Source organism: Panthera tigris, chromosome C2 (assembly GCF_018350195.1).
Source record: "Panthera tigris isolate Pti1 chromosome C2, P.tigris_Pti1_mat1.1, whole genome shotgun sequence".
Lineage (NCBI taxonomy): Eukaryota > Metazoa > Chordata > Mammalia > Carnivora > Felidae > Panthera > Panthera tigris.
This window is the reverse complement of record NC_056668.1, coordinates 39479284-39500115: the sequence shown is the minus strand read 5'-3', so window position 1 is coordinate 39500115 and position 20832 is coordinate 39479284. Positions and strand designations below refer to the sequence as shown.

Here is a 20832-nt window from a genome sequence, read left to right as displayed (position 1 = left end):
GTTAGATGCTTAACTGACTGAGCCACCCAGGTGCCCCTGGAATATTTTAAGTGCCAGTCTTTGGTTTCTATTTCCACACGGGCTATTAGTCAGTCGTTCATAGTCTTGTCTTCTTCCCAACTTTACACTTGACCCACTGTCTTCTCAAATATGCACAGATTTAAGGAGTTATAGAATTTTCTTCTCATTGCTTATTTTTTAAGAAAAAATATGACTGGGTGTGGAAGAAAGATATGTTGGAAGTGATAGAGGAAGGAGAAGGAAGGAGGAAAAGAGAAGAAACTTATTAAAGCACAGTTTTTAATATCAACAATCATAATTGCTAATTTCTTAAAAGGGTTGTTTTTTAATTTTTTTAAGTTTTTATTTAAACTCCAGTTAGTTAACATGCAGCATAGTATTAGTTTCAGGTGTACAACACAATGATTCAGCACTTTCATACAATACCCAGAGCTTATCACAAGTGCCCTCTTTAATCTCCATCACTTACGTAACACACGTCCTTACCCACCTCCCCTCTGGTAATGATCAGTTTGTTCTCTATAGTTAAGAGTCTGTTCCTTGGTTTCCTTCTCTTTCTTTCCCCTCTATGTTCAATTGTCAACATGGTTTTTAATTATTCCTTTCATCAGTGCTCACCTTGCAGATTTTTTTTTTTTTTTGGAAGGGAAGACAATGCTGAAAGAAAGTCTCTGGTTATCTTAATTAATCCCAAATAGGTGAGCTCTTCCAACTGAGCAAGTTTAGAGTATGTCCAGTGGTGAATACCTGATAACTAAATGGCACATCATCAGCTACAGTACTTTCTACGGTAGCTCAGGGGGCTCCGCTCAGTCCTGACAATGGGAACAATTTATACATTATCTCCACTCACGGTAGGTAATGATGTGCTGATTTACATTTTTTGTACCCTTCTCCATCTACTTTTATTTTTCTTCATCATTTTGTGAGGCATTTATTTCTGTGGCCCAGCTCAAATTATTTTTTTTTGTATTGAAATGTGTTATAAGGGTTATGGGTAAGTTTTAGAAAAATCCTCTACATATGTTATGAGAAGATTTGCTATGCCTATACCATGCTTTTTCCTTATTATGGAAAGCAGATTAAATTGACAAGCCAAAACTCTGTTCTCAAGCAAAATACCCTGAAGTCTGCTTGTCTTGTAAGAAATTCTATGTAGAAGCCATACATGTCTGTTAGGATAGCTGCATGTATGCATATATGTAAATGAGTTTATTTTGAATTGGTATATGTGTGTGTGTGTGTGTGTGTGTGTGTGTGTATCATATAAATGTTAGTTCTCCAAGGAGGACACTTGTGTTGAGTACTGGGTGTTGTATATAAGTGATGAATCACTGAATTCTACTTCTGAAACCAATATTGCACTGTGTATTAACTAAAATTTAAATTTAAAAAGTTGAAAAAATGCTATTTCTCTATTTAGATATCCTTATATATTTATATATCCATATTCATATCTAATTCTAAATTTATATCATCTTTGATGCTTTATGGAGGTGCTTTATGGAGACCAAGGAGTCTTTCTGTCTTTGCTGATTAATGAATCCCAAATACCTAGATAAGGGACTGTTTTGAATGAAGGAAGGAATGTTGTTAAAATATGTTTTGTAAAGTATTGGGAAGGCTTGTCCATCAGTGTTCTAATATTAAAAAAAAAAAAAAGGAGATGTTGATTGATATATTTGTACCCTTAGTGAAATAGTAATTGTGTTTAGAACATCTCCTCTAGCCTGGAGATCCAAGTTTTCCTATAGGGGCTTAGCTATAAGTCTAGGAAAAACCCACTGCTGTCCACCTTCAGTGCTCTTTAAACCCCCTAGGATCAAGGATCCTGCGATTCTTTGAAAAGCGACTGACTCTTATTTTCAGAGAGAAATCTGACAGCAGTGTGGGCACATGAGACAGTCCCAGTGTTGTTAAATTTATAAAGAAATAAACTAGCGTATAAAAACAAAAGGTCTCCATTTTTGAGTGGGTGACAGAGTATCCACGTATTTCCTAACAATGGCTCTAGGCTTTAGAATATACCAGGTCTAATTGTGAGCAAAAATGAAATAAAATAAAATCCATGTTAAAAGTCTAAGAACATTAGTAAAGCACAGTTAACAAAAATCCTAAATGCAAGAAGTTCCTGGGGCTTCTGTGTCAGTTGAAAAGACAAGTGGGTAAACATATGGTTGGTATAGTTGGCTGCTTTTCATTCAATATTATCTTTAAAAAAAACTTTAATATACAAATGTATTTCAATCAGACTACAGAATTAAAGGGTTTGATTTTGTAGTTGAGACATTTTAGGTGACTCCCATTGGTGGGAATTTAATTGATAAACTCATGTCTACTTTTTCATCCTTAGTATAGGAATCTGGACTACATAAATAACCCCTGTCCTTGCACCACATTGCTGTTATTAATTTTATTTGCAGAAATCAATCCATTTCTGGTTCTGGAGATAGCAAATGGTACACAGCACTGCCTGCACGCCTACATTCCTGACATGTAGTGACTGCACCCTCTTCCTTTCACAGATGAGGACATCCCTGGCATTCTACAAAAATTTCAACTGGAATCAATCCTCAGTTGGCTCTCTATACTCCACTTTAGTAATACACCCTGATTTCAAAGAAATGCTGACATGTGGAAGATTAGCATGAAGGTGAGAGGGAGGAAAGAAATCATGCCAGTAAGCCCTAAACTTATGTATGTGTTGAATATTTCATGGGTAACTGCATATGGGATTGTGTTTTTTTTAAGTATGTGTAACATCTGGTTCTTTTTTTCACTGAAATCGTGTGCAGTGCTTTTTTTCTACTTAAGAGCAGATTTTCTATTGTTTCATAAATAATTTTGCTATTGTACCAAAGGCATTTGTATTAATTCAATATGGTGCATTAAAAGTGTTGTGTGGAATGGATCTGACCATATTGTTTATTGATCTCTCCACTTACTGGCTTTATGTTCATCTTCAGCCTGCTATCACATCATCTGGATGTGATATTCATCTATGATCGGTATTCATCTGGATGCAGAAATTAGATATAGAAGGAAATCTTTCTTTCTTTCTTTTCTTTCTTTCTCTCTTTCTTTCTTCCTTTCTTTCCTTCCTTCTTTCCTTCCTTCCTTCCTTCCTTCCTTCCTTCCCTTTCCATCCTTCCTTCTTTTCCTTTTTTTGGAAGGCTGGAGGGGACGGGAAATAAAGATTTTAAGGCTGCTACATTCTGCAAGAAAGAAATATTTATATGTAAATTTTCTGCTGCTGCTCTCCACTTAACAAAGTAACAGCATTGGTGTGAGGATCTGAGACTTGCCAGTAAGTTCCACTGTGGTTTGCATTTTGCCACACAGATAGACGTAAAACACACCTGAAATCTTTCTGAGCATGTGGGAAGAAGAGCGGATTTAGAGCTCAACTTGTCAGTTTTACAAACCAGAAAGATCTAGAATTTTTTTCAATTTTGTGATAACTGTGACTTCTTTTTATAATCCCAGTCTTAACCTCCATTATGATGCAGGATGAAGACCTCACACCATGCTCAATGATCAAGCTGAAGGCACCCAAGAGATACCATTCTCTCTCTACCTGTAGGTGGAGACTGGAATGTGTCAGTCTTATATGCCAACCTTTATGCTAAATTTCTGTCTTGCCCCACTGTTAACTCAAAATAAGCATGCCTAAGGGCACCGGGGTGGCTCAGTTGGTTGGGTATCTGATTCTTGATTTCAGCTCAGGGCATGATCTCTCGGTTCATGAGATCGAGCCCCATGTTGGGCCCTGTGCTGACAGTGTGAAGCCTGTTTGGAATTCTCTCTCTCTGACCCTCCCCTGCATATTTGCTTCCTCTCTCTCTCTCTTTCTCAAAATAAATGGATAAACATTAAAAAAAAAGCATGCCAAAAACTGAAATTAATGGGCGTCCCCCCCCCCCACTAAAGTAGTATTTTCTTCAGCCTCTCTTTAACAATGGACCCATCATTTCAATATTTCTGCTGCCACCACACTTTGTCTAAAGCACACGCCTTATAGTTTGACAAATTCAATAGTTTCTTCATTGATCTGCCTGCTCATGTCTTCTAATTGGATCTGATAACTGGTATATTGATTGTGAGATTTTAATATATAGTATCTGCATATATATTTTTTATACACGTTTTGCCTCCTTAATTTTTTTCAGTGATTCTTTTTCTCTTGGAGGATGATGCATAAACCTTTAAGCCTGGCATGAATAGTCCTACCCAATCCAGGCATAATGTACTCAATAGCACACCTGCTACCACTATAAAGTGGTTTTATAGAAGCTTCATGGTTGTAAAAGCAATTGCCACATTTGAGTTAAGTGATAGTCTAGTCTCTTCCAAATTTATGACCCTATAATTCACAACTCTTTGTCTTTAATTCTCACTTAGTCCCACTATTCTTGACACAAACCCTGTGTCTGTTTAATTATGCATGTTGGAGATAACAAATCTTTGGGGGTGTATTTTGTACATATCCAAGATCAGCTCACCAATTAAAGACCATTTTAAATTCCACCTCATGCATGCATTCCTTCTTGGCCAGCTAATCCCACTCTTCTGACTTTATGTTACACTTGCTGTCAGAATCTCTTATTTAGCATTATAATCTGTTGGGATGGATTACTATTTATTTTTCTATTGATGTGTTTCTTATTAGATTGTGAAACCCTGAGTAAAAAGTGTGTATCTTATATTACTTTGTTTCCCCACATCTTGTACAATCACATTGCACTGTGCATATTACAGACACCCACTGAATATTAGTCGATGGTGTTAATGATCCTTTACCCAGGACTCCAAGTCAGTGCCCAGCTCCAATTTGCCTGCTGCACCAAACCTCACCTGACTATGAAGCCAAAGTCAGTTTTACAATCTCTGAGAGTTCTTTCATACTTTTATCCAGTTTCTCCTTTTCCTGTCACCAAAATTAGACTTATAAACAATCTTCTCTTTCTTCCCCACCCACTCCCTCTCCTCTTCTTTTAAAGATTCTGGGCACATAGTAACCTCTTATGATAAATACTTATGATTGACCAGTAACTCCTCTGAAAACACCTGAAGCTTTTTCCAATTCACAGATCTGTAGACTTATATAGAAGTGTTAGGCTGTTATACAACTGGATCATCAGTATACCTGGAACTTAACAGGAGTGTATATACAACCACAAAGTATTGTCTCTATCTTCCAACAAAGTATATGTGCATAAAAAGCCAAGCTAAAGGACTATGGGAATAGCTCAATGAGAATTTGCTGGCCAGATGGCAGCTTGGGGTGACTTCTATGCATTTTAGTAGACTACTTCATGCACTCTCCTCTTAAATGCACTGCTTCTGTGCATATAAAGTTTAGCATACATTTATCAGGCCAGCCAAAAACCTGTATAGAGAGGAGATAATTCAGAAACCATAGGACACACTGCCAGATTAACTGTCTCCATTATCACAGTCCCAGGCATCCCCAATGACTAGCCACACATTTTTGCATGACTTCATTCACTGGTTTGTGCCAAAGACAGACAACAGAAGGGAAAGGCCGGTGTAGACAGCTATGCCAAATGGAAATGGCGCCACCATACCCAGGAGTGTCAGCCTTAGTAAACCAGGGCTGAGGAGACAGCCAAGGGGTGGGGCAGCCCAATATAAATATAGATAATATTTGTGGTTTAACTCCCACACAGTTATGCAGAAGACATTATGGATTGGCTTACAATTTGATCTGGTATTTTTAAAAACACTAAGGCATAAATAAAAACATGAGCTAAATGCATAAATAGGGGTCTCTGTCTACCATGTGCTAGAAAAATATGTCAGGGTCTTAGGACTAAAATAAACATGATTTCTACCATGTGCTAAAGCTATTAAATTTTTCCGAATTCAGAATGAAGCAAAACATGAGTATTAAGTAGGAAAATTAACTTTTCCTCTCTTTCTCATTATAACTATAGGCAAAGACAGGAAAAATGAGCAATTATACAGTGCTTTGAATTGGTACATAAAGCCTATCAAGATAACTCATTATAGACAACAAACTTCTCTCTTCTGCCCTGTACTTCTATGTTGAAGGAGTTTGTATATTGGGGATAATCACTTGAACTTTTCTTTATTTTTATTCTATAAAATCAAATCACCAGTCTTTCTTATTGTTTTAAGTAAAAAAGAAAAAAAAAGTTAAATAGAGGAAAAACAAGAAAAACAACTGTTTAAGAAAACAAAAATTCAACCAAATAAATTTGAAGATCGAATTGTCTTTGTGAAGCGATTTATAAATAGGGCAGCAAGTAGAGTAAAGTTCCTCTGAGAAGCTGTCCAGTAAATGGGAGGTTTTTATAGGAAGAAGGGTGGGGCAAGAAGTTATTAGCAAAAGAAGAAAAAATTGTTTCAGGTAAGGTCACCTTCCCTTAAGGAGAAAAACAGGAAGTCTTACTGGGTGGAGCACTTCATCTTCCTTTGGGAGGAATGAAGAAGGCCCAAGTGACAGATTACCTCATTGGTGCTAAACAGAAAATTCCAGACTGATTGGCTTAAAATTCCACCCTGGAGAAGTTGGAACTGCAATTAAGTCTTGTTTTGCTGTCCTGCAGGCAAATGACTCCATCTTGGGCTTGTGGCTTTCTTTTTAACAGAACAAATGTTTCCATGTAGGAACTGATTTCAAAAATTTTAAATCTTATTATTGTTTAAATGACCACGACTATTTTTTTTTTCCAAAAGAGAAACTAAGAATAAAAAATGGAATAAATTGAGGGATGAGTCATAGGTATTACTTCAGTATGGTTTTCCAATAGACTAAAGATAAGGATATCAGTATTTTTCAGTTTGTTTTGCTCAGAGGGAGTGAATAAATACGTTTTCAGCAGGGAGAAATTCAAATTATATATGTGATTTCTCTAAAACAAAGTTACCTTTTCCTACAACATGTGTAAGTACTTGGATCGTGTATAATATGTCCATGGTTATTATTTTTCTAAATGAATCCTCATATTTAGATCTTTTCTACCTTAAAGAGATACCACTGTTTCTTTTGTGGTAACTAGTCTTCACACCTTATCTTTTCTAGGGCCTGAAACAGCACAGCTAATGTTGGTATTTTCATGTAACAGATTAATCACTTACCGCAAAATTGGTATAGTGAAAAAAGAACATGCTTTGCACCACAACAGATAAGAGTTCAAATTCAAACCGTATGCTGTACCTGTTGGCTATACTTCATTATGCTGCATTATATTTTCTTTCTAATATACACTTTACATTGAGACAGGGAAACTAAAGGGACCCCATGGAAAAAAACCACTTTTTTGCTCCTTTTCCTGCTTCTATTCTTGCTAGGAACCTGCATCGCCACCTTACACATGGCTTACAATTCAGATAATGTATGTCCTCCTTATACAGGTCAAGGAGTTAATGATTTCTTTGGAGTCTTCCAGGAGCACGATAGATAACATCTAGGGAGTGACCGGATGGGGTCATCGTGAATGTTTTCCAAGCCCACTGACTCACCAAGAACCCTAGCTCCAGGGAATAAGTGACTTATGGAGGACATCTAAACACTCATCTTTGTTCCTGGATGCCTGAGAAGATGTGTGCACAGGACCACAATCCTCAGTAAAAACCCCAGACCCCAAGCAAAGATGAGACTCATTCTTCTTACCTTTCCACGTCTCCTAGACGATGTCTGTATCCTCATTCTCTCTGTACGTTCAGTAAACCTTGCTCTCACTTTCTCTTGGCTTGAGTTTGATTTCTGTCCTACACGAAGCCAAGGACCCTCTTGGCAGGTCCTGTGGGATTCCCCACTGGGTCCTTGGACTCAGCCAGCTTGTATCAATATTACTTCATTATTTCATCATTTGTAGAATGATGATAATTTGTAGTTTTGTTGAGATGATTTGTAAAGTGCCTGGCACATGGTAGTCCTAAATAACTATTAACTCTTATAATGGCCTTTTAACCAAAGTAACCTTAGCAAAATAACAAAAAAATTCAATTTTTACAACAACAACAAGAACAGAAAGATATTAATAACACCTGGAATACAAAGCTAATTGTAGCAATTCAGTAGGATTATGTTCAAATTCCTTGGCAAATAATCTTATTAATAATATCCAAAAAGGGAAAGGAAGCTAAATGACAAAAGTAGAAAGAGTAAGAAATCAACTATGAAGTTTAAGGCTAAGAATGCATTCTAGGGAGGGAGTAACCCAGTTTTTATATAATGCAATTGAAATATTGCAGAAAAAGATCCACTTTTTTCTTCCTTGACTTTTCTACTGGTCTAAGATTCTCTCCTCATTTCTTAAGAAAAACAAAGGTGGGGGGGGGACAGAGATTAGGATCATGATTATATAAGCAATGCTTGAAAACATTCCTTTCAGAAAAGAAGCAAATTTTACATCATTGAGAGGAAAAGATGAAGCAGTTTATTTTAAAAAACATTTTTTTTTAATGTTTATTTATTTCTGAGACACAGAGAGACCCAGCATGCATGGGGGAGGGGCAGAGAGAGGGAGACACAGAATCCGTCTGAAGCAGGCTCCAGGCTCCGAGCTGTCAGCACAGAGCCCCACGCGGGGCGGCGACTCACAAACCCTGAGATCATGACCTGAGCCGAAGTCGGTTGCTCAACTGACTGAGCCACCCAGGCGCCCCAAGATGAAGCAGTTTAGACTATCTGTATTGATTAGGGAGGTTTGGGTTTGCAACATGCTTCACCAAAATAAATTTAGAACCACAAAATCTAAGAGATCCTTATTTGCAGTTTCAGAACCAAAATCCCACAAGCAAAATATTAGAAATACAGGCTTCTCTTTCAAGATGAAAAAGATGACTTGCTTTCCTTTTTTCCCCTCCCATTTTTCTCCACCTATGATCGTGCCAGTATTTCTCTACTTTTATGTTTTGAAAATAGAATTCCATTGAGGCACACATGAGAAAAAGTCACTTGGTAACAATATTCCTTCTCTATGTGTTCAAATAATATGGGGAGAAATATATGAAAATACGGAAAGTGTTCCTAGACTTACAGAGATAAACAGATTGGAACAGTATCCACCCAGCATGAAAGCGCCTTTTAAGCTGAACAGATCATCTTCTAAGGGTGCCTGAGGGAATTCATTCTCCTCAGGACTCAGGCATGCTCTCATACCAATTAAGATGATGGACTGTGTATTTAATAAATTTTCCGATTGTAAAAGAAAGTATATATTATGAGACGACAAATTGCTAGGGCATGTTTTTATTATATTATAAAAACCTTTAAAACACTTAGTGACAATAGGAAATGGCTTTTTGCCATAATTATTTTGAAGTTGTGCTTACTTTATTCTCCTGGGCTGGCACACCGCAGTATTTATAAGAGACTTGCCTTAACCTGTGGGCAATTTATCAGCAGGAAGGGGCTTACAACAACAGTGAGTGCAGCCTTTTACAGGAAGAGATTACCAGCATCATTATTAGCAATACTTACAATATTACTTAGTGTAATAAATATGCTTATTTCCAAACTGATGTGAGCAAAGAGAATCCCTGCCCTGAGGATTCAGAGGTAGGATGCTGTTATTCATTAGAGATCACATTTGCATGTGGTTTGGGCCAAGTCATGCAAATACTTCTTTGCTTATCTTTCTGGTTTTAAGTATTTGGTAGCCAATTACTTGACTGAAGTGAACAAAATAATCTGAATGGAACCCACTCTTTCTGAATTACCCAAACTCAATAAGAATGAGGGCTAATTCTGATTGTTTCTGAATTACCATAGTTAACCACTCTCTGAAAATTAACCATATGGTTCTTTGTCCAATCGAGGATAATATTGAGAATGCATGGGGACCTCAGTCAGAATTAACCTGGGAGAACTAAAAGTCAGACTATTTCATGCAAACTAGGCCTTTTCCTTTTTTTTTTTTTTTTTTTAATTTGAGAGAGAAAGACAATGCATGAGAGGTGGGGAGGGGTAGAGGGAAAGAGAGAGAGAATCTTAGGCAGGCTCCACGCTGAGCTTGGAGCTTGATCCCACCACCCTGGGATGATGACCTGAACCGAAATCAAGAGTAGTCCGTTCAACCGACTGAGCCACCCAGGTGCCCCTAGGTCTTTTGTTACTTTTGCTATGTGTGAAGCAACTTCATTTATATTTCCTTAGCTGCCTCCTCTACCAGTTGATCATGTGAATAAAAATTAGGAACTTTCATCTCTATCACTTACTGTTTGTGCAACATTAAGCTCTCAAGTCCTCTAAGCAGCTCTTTCCTCATCTTTAGAGTGGCCATAGTAACACAGTGGGTATCATATAGAAAGGTCTTCTTGGGGTACCTGGGAAATTGCAAGTACTCTACTGATGACAGAGACTATTATCATCATTTACCTTGAGCATCTTCAATTTGGAGCTGTTGGTGATCTCATTGAGCAAACTAGTTTATGAAGGTTGCAGTCATAGCAGTTGGCAGAAAGGTAGGAGGTAAAATGTGGATTGTGTTACCATAGGAAATGTTCTTATTTTTGTGTAACATTAAAATACTAGAGAAATTAAAAAGAAGAAAACCCTATCGATGCAAATAAAACACTGGGAAATTCCCATTGCTTTTCTTCACAGGCTTACTATCGATGTGTTTCCAATACCTGTAGAGATGGCCCTTGATAACACAGCAAGACAAGGCAATGCTTCACCATCACCAATACTAACACCTTTTCTCCCACTCCCAGGTGCTCAGCTTAGAGCCTCACTTCAGCCTGCCCTTTTCTTCTCTTCTGTTCTGAAATTTTTTTATACATTGGCAGTTTTGAATATCACCTTCTATTTTACATATGCTTTTCTTACATTTCCAGCCTCCAACATTGCCAGCTCTAAGTCCATGGACCTTAATATCCCTTCCCTACCCCCCACAAAACAAAAACAAAACAAAACAAAAGTTCTACTTTAGACTTTTTCTCATTTCTACCCTTTCCTGCTACTTCTACAGTAACAGAAAAATCTGTCAGAAGCAATAGCTTCATGGTTAAGAGCATGACCTCTGGAATCAGAGAGACCTGATTGTTATCTGAATCTAACATAGTCCATATGGTGATGTGGAAATTTATTTAACTCAAGTCTTATTTCTATCCATAAAATGGAGCTGGTTAAAGTGCTTCATGATTAAGTAGAAAATGCATGACTTAACAAAATATGTAGTGTGTAATAAATGCTCAGAAAATATTAGCTATTTTTATTGTACCTGCTTTATGCTTTATCCTACTTGGTTCTCTGCTTAACAAAATGATGCCTACTATATTTCACATAATCAAAGATTCCACCAATTTCAAGATATATCATTACATTATATACTACTGAAGTGAAAAACACTTTCGCTATCTGAAATATGAGACATTATAGATTATAATACATAACCTAATTTTAAAGATGTTAAAATATAAATTAAAAATGTACATTTTAGAATCAGTAAATCTAAGGCAAACATGTCAATGTTTTGATGCGTTAATGGAAGCAAAGTAAAACATCCTTTCTTAAACTTTGACATGCATAAGAATCATTTTAGAATCTTTTTAAAATGCAGATTATGATTCAGAGAAATGAATTTCTGAATTAGATTCTCACTCTTTGATTGAGCCTGGGATTTTACACTTTTAACAAGCAGCCAGGTAATGCTGACGAAACTGGTTTAGGGTCCACACTTGAACAACAAAGAAGTAAAATTCTGGCATCCTAGCTAAAGGTCATTTTCTGAAGATAATGTTTTCAATCAGAATGGTTAAGAAAAGTATTTCCAAACTACTTGTGCCCCATACCAGAAACTTCCCTCATTTTCCACTACTTATTTCTCTTTGTTTGTCTGTCTGCCTGTCTCTCTCTCTCTCTCTCCAGCTCTCTCTCTCTCTCTCTCTCACACACACACACACACACACACACACACACACGCATATTCATACATGTGAAAACACAGTGAACCACTGTTAACTTTAGTTACAAGATGAACTGTTTTTGTAGATCTCTTGATTTGTGTCAGGGTGCAAACATTCTCCCTTTCTTAGAACACACCGGGAAGGAACAATGTACAGAACAGAAAGGAGAAGTTTATTTGAACAATAGCCTCTTGTTTGGTATTCTAACAGAATACGAGGTTTATCCGGAACTAGTCCAGTGAGGGTTAGCAAGAGTCCTTAGTGTTTGGGGGGAAGATTTTGATGCTGGTGTTTTATTTGACCAACAGATGGCAGTAGTGGTCTCTCTCTCTCTCTCTCTCTCTCTCTCTCTCTCTCTCTCTCTCATTCCTTGTTGCAGTAATCAGAAAATTGAAGCTAACTTGCTCATAAGATCCTTCTAAGAGCACTCATCAACTTTTTCTAGGTTCCTTGCGTTCTTGGCTGATTTCAAAATGTTATCTCACTTTTTGAGCACTGGACCACTTAATCACTCTTATAAAATGTAACCCTATTTTCAGGAGACATGCTACCTACCAAATCCATATTTGCCTAATTCAAATGGAAAATCAGGAGACCGTGACTGTCTCATTTCCAATATGCATAATTTTTTATTTTACGCATCTGGATATTTTGGCTACACTAAAAATGCATTTATTTAAATTAAAAAAGAGAACTCAGAGTTTTGAAAATTACTTATGTTTGCAAATGAGCCAGAGTAAATCATCTTACCCATCTTCATCAAGATCCAATTTTTAAAGCCGTGCATTTGTACATGTCAAGGATATCCAACATGTTTCTATCTATAGTGTCGCTGAGAATATTTATTTGGTTAGTAAATTTTGACATGATGTGTATCTGCTGAAGCCTGCTCAATACTCCTTTTTACAAACCTTCTATGTACTATTTGGCAGAACTATATTTGAGTATCTTCCTATGGAATTTCAGTTAAAGGATGTGAAAGAAAAATCCCTTGATCCTCATTGTTCTGTAAGAGGGTAAATGTGAAAAAAATTATAGTTTGCTTAGTATTATTCTTTTTGCTTTTAAAGATTTGATTTTTAAGTAATCTCTATACCCAACGTGGGGCTTGAACTCACGACCCTGAGACCAAGTCACCTGCTCTTCCGACTGAGCCAGCCAGGTGTCCCAAGCATTCTAAAATTATAAACATTTATGTATGCATAACTATTTTCTATTTAACAGCTACCATTTAACTACCACATGTCTAGTCATCATAATTTACAGGTTAACCTTAAATTTAAACTCCGAATATCATTAATACACTTAGATCCATTTTTATCTCTCCCATAAGTAATCAAATGAATCTTTATAATTCACCTTGATACCTTTGCTCCTTGTTACTTGCTGTAATTCCTGGTCAGAATTCAGAGTTAGAAGAATTTTCTTTCTTACATTTTCTATGGGCTCATTTCAGTCATCTGTTTTGCAGTCACATTTGCTTTTAGACTTAACTCAGAAATGCAGATAACAACATAATATTCATAGCCTGTAAATATTTAAAAATGGATGAATGGAAAAACTAAATACTCTTCCCGAAGTTATGACCTGGACAGAATCATGACAGGGGAGGGTGTTGTTACTCATCATTTCTCAATCAGAAAGCTGGTGACTCTGCTAATAGACAGTTTAGAGTTCCTACAGATCTGAAGATTGGATTGCCACTGATGGGGATAGAAAGGTCATTTATCAGCAGCTGTCACTAGAGGCCTCTGTAGTCACTTACAGGGCACCTTCTGGGCACCACACTTTGGAACAGTTCTTCAAGAATGGATCCTCGGCATGTGTAAGCTGAACCTAGCAGACTCTACACTTGTCCTTTCTCTCCTAAATTTCCCCAAATACGCAATCACACAAAAGGCTTATTCTCTTATTTTCTCCTGCAACAAGGTTAGGCGACCCATAAAGAAGAGCTCATTTGTTTATCAAATGTAAGCATTCAGTAATCCAAAGCTCTGTATTTAAAAACACAGTTGACTTTTGGTCAAGATGAGGACCAAGAAAACAGGAGAAATCTCCTTTTCATTCCTACTCACATATAAAATTGCTAGATGTTAAAAACATTTACAAACTATACAGCAAAACAGTGTGGGGCAGTATTTTCACTTTAAGTTTAATTGCTTTTATATCAAGAAAAAATATGCTAATAGTAATTGGAATGTAAGAAATAACTGCTAAATAAACTTAGATAAGAGGAACAGCCTCCAAAAAGTATATCTATATTAAGTTCCTTTTACAAAGATATCAGACTATTTATTGTTTTTAAAAAAAAATTAATGTTTACTTTTGAGAGAGAGAGAGAGAGAGACAGAGTGTGAGTGGAGAAGGGGTAGAGAGAGAGAGACACACAGAATCCAAAGCAGGCTCCAGGCTCTAAGCTGTCAGCACAGAGCGCGACGTGGGGCTCGAACTCAAAATCACGAACCCTGAGATCATGACCTGAGCCGAAGTCGGATACTGAACCAACTGAGCCACCCAGGTGCCTCAGATATCAGACATTTATTACCCATTATCATATTGATGTTGTGAACATGCCAAGAAATAAGTATAGAGTAACTCATAGTCACTATAAAGTAACATAAGGAAAAAAAGTTTCTTCAACAAAAAATATCTCTCTACTATCCTGTACCTCTTCTGACAATTTTATCATTCAGTTTATTAGTGTTAACTGTAGCACTGTGTCCTCCCCAAGAAAATAATGTTCTCAGAAATGTTACTTGTCCCCTAAGTAGCTATCACCTGGGAAGGGTATAAACCAGTATAAACCAGCAATTAATAAGTATTCTCAGAAGAATACTTCTGTATAAGAAAAAGAGTAGAATCTTAGAGAAATGATTCATAGGACAGGTAAGTTTGATTCAGAGAAGGAACTAAAAACCATCCATAAAGCAGAAGTGGAATGAACCAATGTGAAGACTTCAGATCTTTGATTCTTAAAATATTTTCCTCGGCTCAAAAAGTTTAAATCTTTTATTAGATTTATATAGGCCAATAGAGAGAAATTCTATAGAATTGCATTTGTTTGCACTACTAAGGGCAACATAGTTACTCTTAGGGACAATTAAAGGAGACCTGTTCAACTCAACAGAATAATTGCTAGTCTTGAAGGTAGGGTTACCAAACCATTTTGCAAAATGCCTATTACAGATACTCACAGATCTTTGGAATTATTGGTTTTCTAGAACTATACTTTGTTTCATGAATTATCTTGATCTTTAGTTGGCTAGGGTTCCTAATTTCTTATAGTTGTGTGTGTGTGTGTGTGTGTGTGTGTGTGTGTGTGTGTGTGTGTGATGATATAGACTATTGTAGATTGTTTTAATTTTAACAGTAGAGGGTAAGAGCTGCATAGTAATTAAAATTTAGGACATATACCTTATAGTTAAAATATAAAACATTCATATATCTACTGCTAGGACAAATATATACATCATGTCTTCTTTCCCTACCTCTCTGAATTTGAGTCCCTTAACTAAAAATATACTATAAAGCTAGCCAGAATAAAATTCTTGAGTTATTTAAAAAATGTATACAGAACATCGTTTCAAAAAATGAAACCATGTTTGCAAACCCCAATTTTTCCCTTGTAAATTGAATAATTAACTTATTGCAACTTCTTTATTTTTAATTTTATTTTTTCCTGGAAAATGAGAACATGTAGGGTAGACTGATCTCAGGGCCCTTTACTCTCCTTTGTTGAGTGGTGGTTAATCCTTCTGAGACCCCTCCGGTCCCAGGAAACCAGGCAGCAGAACAAAGGTATAAAGACTCAGAGAAATGAAAGACGTCCAAGAGGAAAGTGTGAACACAGTGCAGAAGGAAGGATTACCTAAGGCAAACATGGGTAATCTTCTAATCAGATATGGGGTTACTATGTTCCCCTCATTCTAAAATTTCATAAATTTGTTAGAATCTACATTTGGATTTTATTTAATGTTGCGCTTGTGCTTTAGAGTGTCAGATTATCTGTGGATTTAGAGAAAGGAGATTTACAGTTTAGGTCAGGAAAGTTAAAATGGACTTTGATGAAGAGGATGCTGTAAAACACATTTGGGATTGAACTACACAATAACATTAAAAAAAACTCTGTGCACATATATGTAGGTAGCTCTAAAGCTTTATTTGTATACAGAGAGACGAACAGAATGGATGTTATTGAATGTTTAATTACTAGTTCTAAAAAATGCAGCGCATTCTATCTCTGCGTGCATAAGGAAACTGAAGCCAGAAACTACAACATGACTGTTATTGACACCATCAATCCCAGAACTGTGTTGCTCAGGGCCACTAAGGACCTCCAGTTCTCAAGTATAGTTTACATATAGTTTGACATTTATCTCCCACGGATAGTGAATCCCTTGGGCATGGATTGAGAAAGGAAGCATATGAAGCAAGGATTTTTCTTGTAAAATTTCCATTTGTCAAAGACAGAAACAACTGTGTGTTGTAAAATTTACCTTGCTTTAGAAACTAGTCAACAATGCTCTCATATAAGCATTTTAATATCTGCTGAGTGAAAATATAAGGCTTATTACCTTAATGAACAAGATTCAAAAAAAAATCTCTTTAAGTAAACGCTTATAGTATCTAGAAGCTTCTTGCTACAAATAGACTTGAACTTCAAGGCTTCAGCTATAACAAAGAATTTGCAAGAACAGTGCATTTTATTGATGATGTGAGAATTTAACTTTAATGTCAACTTAACATCTATAGCGGTAATTAGAAAATACAAAATGAAGGTAATTATGGAGAAAAAGGCCACACAGAGAAGTGGGTAGGCTGAGGTGAAATTAAATCTTTCCCTGTCATTTTCTACCCTTTTTTTCTTTTTGGGGTACGGAAAGTGATAGAAAGGAGAAAAGAAAAATTGCAACTCCTTATTCACTGACAGCTAATAGGTACTTTTATTCTAATTGCACATAAACCCAATTAATCTGGAAATATTAAAAGGTTTTTCATTTGTTAGGAGAATTCTAAAACTAAATGATTTCAGAAGAGCAGTTCTTTCAGAAGAACTTGTGTAACAGTTCATTAGGGTTATTATTTGGAAAGGAAGGACTGAAGGGAGGGAAGAAAGGAGAGAAGGAGGGAAGGAGAGGTATGTCTAGTAGGAGACTAGGTGAGTGTGACAGCTTTCCCTGGAGTATTGTTTTCTCTCAGGCATAAATCTCCAGGACTAGAAGTGTGATTTTACACTATTTTGAACATACTACTGAAAAGAGTCTCTCTGCATCACAAAATCAGTAAGAGCCAACTTCGAGTAAAGAGCAGGTGAGAGCGTTGTTTAATGATTTATCTTCAAGAGTGCAGTGTGAAACTGTATTGAGATAGGGGCTTTTATTGTGAGAGTATCTTATCAAAGGGATGTCCTGTTGGAAAGTAATTGATTTTCTCTTCCTCAGGGAAAGAGCACCCTCAGCATGAGCCCAAATGCTTCACCTTTGAGCAGATTATTATGGCCCTTATTAATTATGCCCATCTAGACAGGCAAACTTGCCCTAGAGTAAATTCATAAAAGGATCTTTTGTTTGCCTTAGCAAACCAGCCTGAAATTATGGTAGTCAGAGCCTTGGGGACGAGGGCACCTAGCTGATATGAGGAACATGAAGATGGGTCCTCCCTCCTTCCCTCTTCCCCATCTCCATGCCCCTCCCCCCATAAACACCCAAAGAAGGCTGAGGGAGATGAGACTTGAGGCTTGGCCCTAGCACCAAATCAGAAGAGGCAGAAGCATGGACTGAACCCTCCTGATACCAGCCCGAATCCCAGAAGTAGCAGGGGCTGGTACCAAAAGTGTTCCTCTTCAGAAATCACAAAGGTGATTCATGACTTCAAGAGTCTTGAGCCAGCTTGACCTAACATAACTTACACACGTTAGCCTCTTTAATGACTACTGCAGCCTGACAAGGGTCTGCCCCTACCCCTCAGGTAGCTCAGACCACACAAGTGTGAGCAGTGGAATAAAAAGGCTTAGAGGACCCTGGCCTCTGGGTGGGAGAGCTCTCCCCACAGAGAGTAGACACAGGGAGCATGCAAATTCCCCTAGATGGTGTGTTTTTAGGGCCAACATTTTGCCCCGGCCTCTGTACACTGGGAACAGGTTATAAAGAAGAGTGTGATGCTTTACATACCAAACTTAGAGAATTTATATCCATTTAGTTAACGTAACTAGAAAAGGCTGGATTGTACTTAGGAGCAACAAGAGATGGAATTGAAAGCCCTTGGGGCTCTGACCTTTCTGCTTCCAGCTCTGCTGCTTCTGTGCGACGGCTTCAGCCTCACTCTCTCCCATGAGGCAGTTCCTTTATTCCATTTTCCAAGCTTTGTCACACAGGGAAACTGAACATCATTCTCCCATCTTTAAAATCTAAAAGACAAATTCAAAACTCTTTTTTTTTTTGTACATTGATTTTCCTTTGCTTCATTTAACTCCCTGTTAAATTCAAAACTCTTAAAAAAGAGCTCTGACTGACCTTGCTTGATTTGCTTGATTTGTCCTTGACCTAGGCACACTGACGTTCTGGGCCAGCAAATGGTGTATTGTGGATAGTTGTCCTGTGTATTCTATGAAGGTCTACCAACTAGGTATCAATAGCACCCCCTGTCCTCGTCCCCCAAATAGGCTGTGCAAACAAAAATGTCTCTAATATCACCAAATGCCCTCTGGTAGATATAAGTGTCCCCAAATTGAGAACCATTGCTTTAATCACTGTGGTCAGAAATATAGGATCACATTATATCAGAGTAAAGCAGTGAGGTAGGGTTGCGAGGGAATATCAAATCCTTGATTTATTGTAAACTAGGCACCACTCCAATTTGAGTCTCTTGTATACCTCAAGCATCGTTGCCCTGCTTTTATCATGTAGCTTCCTCTGAGCTCCTGTACTAATACATTCCCTAGTCTTTGCTGTCCCTTGGTTATCTCATTACCATGGGCGGCTTTAAAAAATTTGGGTGGAGTGAACACTAACAACTAGGACTAGGCAACAATTTTCATAATATTTACTGAAATTGAAACACGATAGCATGCAAATTCAAGCAATTTATTTCAAATGTAACATAAGAAAAATCATTAGCCATAACTGGATTTATGTTTTAATGTTTTCCTTTGATAAGAGGAAGAACAAATTATTCATTGTTTTTCTATTTTCTTTTTATCAAGGAAAATAAATTTTTCATTGGTTTAAAAGGGGAGCTTCATAAAGCCTACTACTTCTTATAAATGTGAAGGCTAAGTAAATAATTGTGAATGTTTCATAGAATAAATAACCATATGGGTATCTATAACTAACTAAACATGCTCATATATTGTTTATATGTTATTTTACACGTTAGGACATATTTATTAAGTACATTTGCAATATTCTACCTGATTTCTTATTCACAGACACTGCAATTAAATCTTAGGAGTCTATACCATATCATTTCACAGTGTCTATTCATTAGGCCTTGTGACTGTGAACATGATAAGGTATAGGACAAGGTAAGCATGAAAAGTCGGGATCACTGACTTTATAGAATCAAAGGGAAAAAAAAATCTAACCCACCCGAGAAGGACTCAAAAAATGATCAGAGCATGTGTTTTGTCCTTGAAATTTCTGCTATTCTTTTGATTTATAAGCAGTCCGAAGAAGAATCCTATAAATTAAAACATATACTCCTGCATCTTAATTTTCATACACACCCCAGAGGGAGATTTACAGTCAGTCAAGACCTACTCCATCATAATTAAATTGTACTTGTCAGCTTTTTATTGCTATTCTTGGAGATAAATCCTTATCTTAGAGGTTCCCACAGTGATTATCATCATGGCCTCTTGCTTTTACCGTGGAGAGGGGATTCTGACAGGACCGTAACTCCTGGAGATTTTGTATGACTTACCTTCAGTTTCATCTCTTCATCACAAGACACTAGTGTTTCATTAGCTAAAAAAATAATCTGATTGCTTTTGTTTCTCCAGAGTTGTTTTTTTTTTCTCACTCTCTTTCCATCCCTTCCTCCCATTCATACTTCTCTCCTTCCTTGTAAGCAATAAAAATCACTGTTATTTCTTTCTTAAAAATAACTTAAGTATTATTGACCTTGTTTATAATCACACGGCTTCCTGTTCTACTGTGTTTAATGGAAGTTTGCCCCCATCTAACCTTATTTGAAAGTAATAAATATTCTTGCTATAAGTGTGATGGTCTACAGGGAGGGAAAGCATCCTCAAATCTAACCTGCCCTTCACAGGAATAAAACTACCAATGCAATCCCTTAATTCTCTTGTTTCTCCCAACAGATTGTTCTTTTTAAACATAATTTAGATATAATTTCTTAGAGAATCTCATGCGAGAATTATCAAACGATCCTAATCCCAAAAAAAGCTCATGTTCATAGATCCCACGAACGAGGACTTCAGCCTATCTTTTAGGTGGACACAATTTAACCCATAACAAACGTTATCTCATGCTGATAATTTAATAAGGGCTTTCTGTAAATCTCCTTAGCAATACTCTTTCTTCTACTAATTTCTTGTGGGAATCCAGCTTGAGGAAAACAGAAATGTAAATTAAAGTTATTTGCAACATTATTAAAAGGATTATTTAGAAGGGATCTAAAAGTAAAAAAAAAAAAATGAGGACTGATTAAGTACTTTTGGTACTTCCCTAGGATGGAATATTATAAAGTCACTAAAAATGATATTTACCATTTTTAAATGTTCAGAATCATAGAGAGGTTGGGGAACACTAACAAATAGCAATTAGGTTACGTTTTCTACTATGAAATTAGCCCCAAATAAAAGAAAAAAAAAACAAACAAACTGTCAAAAACAAAGCACCACGGTGAGTGAATGAGGAAATGGGCTTTACGCTGCTGAGAACGCCA

General features: G+C 36.8%; 1 long non-coding RNA gene across 2 annotated transcripts in view; it reads right to left on the bottom strand.

The window, feature by feature from the left end:
* LOC122241970 overlaps window positions 1-20832 on the bottom strand; it is a 102553-nt gene that overhangs the window by 41797 nt on the left and 39924 nt on the right. For both annotated transcript variants that reach the window (XR_006222081.1, XR_006222082.1), the window contains one exon: window positions 18199-18331. This is a non-coding gene — a long non-coding RNA (uncharacterized LOC122241970). The remainder of the gene's footprint in view (window positions 1-18198; window positions 18332-20832) is intronic.